Here is a 1137-nt window from a genome sequence, read left to right as displayed (position 1 = left end):
GGGCCGGACTCGGTTGACCACACCAGCGCCGAAAGTCAGGCTCGGCATGCCGCATCAGGGCCGAAGGGTTTGCCGAGTCAAATTTCTAGTCGGGATCACCACAAATTGAATTCCAGTACTTTACTCTCTGAATTATGTTCAAGAAGAAATTCAATTGTAATTATGATCAAAATCTCATTCAGCGAGCATAGGAATTACCACATGCGCAAATCATTCATTGCAATATGAAAAATTGACAGCTAATGAATAAATTTCACAGCTAACAATGAATCGAAATAAGAAATATTGAATCTGACACGGAAAAAGAGGGTATAATGGAAGGGCCACTAATATCACGGTCGCAATTGCGTTAGGAATGTGAAAAGGTTGCCTGAAATAATACTGCAAATCCAAAACTATTGACACTGGGAATATGAAAATTTTAGGGTAGGGCCTATTCCTAATGTGAGCACTCATTAGGAGAACATTTTCAGAAATTAATTCATTCATTAATGAACATATATTTCAGCTTCTTTATAACATTCATCTCTGAAAAAGTGAATAGAGGCTGATTTATAGAAACTTCAAGGAAGTTTGCAAGTTCCCTCAAAAATTAGAGAATCGTCGGCTTTTTCATCCGAATATAGGATAGTTTAGGAGTTTTCCAAAGAATTCAAACCAATTATGAGGTTTTCTAAAAAAAATTTGATAAAGTTCTCAAATGTTCTAGAATTTTGTGATAAATAATGGGAAAACAATTGAATAGAAAAGGCGGAATTTCCTGAAAAAAACTGATGTGAATGAGTCACGTGACTGACTACTGCACTCTGATTGAACTGAGAAAGGAGAACCAATTTGAGAAATACCTCAAATTTTTACAACAATGGCACAAAAATTCTCAAAAAAGTACTACTCAGGCAGACTTTCACAATAGAGGGTTAAACAATTGATTAACCGAGATGCATTGTTACCATTAATCTTCACATATGAAAAAATGCAGTTGAAAATCCTAGCGAATTCGCTAGACAATTCTATTGGATTTCTATGGAACTTTCTATGAGCTTCTGGCCATTTCTATTGAAATGTGGAATAGAAAATATTTTGTAGAAAAACTCAATAGAAATATATTATTCTATACAACTTATTCTGTTGAGATAT

Source organism: Diachasma alloeum, unplaced genomic scaffold, assembly GCF_001412515.2.
Source record: "Diachasma alloeum isolate Michigan unplaced genomic scaffold, Dall2.0 Dall_scaffold_00367, whole genome shotgun sequence".
In the NCBI taxonomy this organism is placed as follows: domain Eukaryota; kingdom Metazoa; phylum Arthropoda; class Insecta; order Hymenoptera; family Braconidae; genus Diachasma; species Diachasma alloeum.
Note: the sequence above shows the minus strand (reverse complement) of the source record.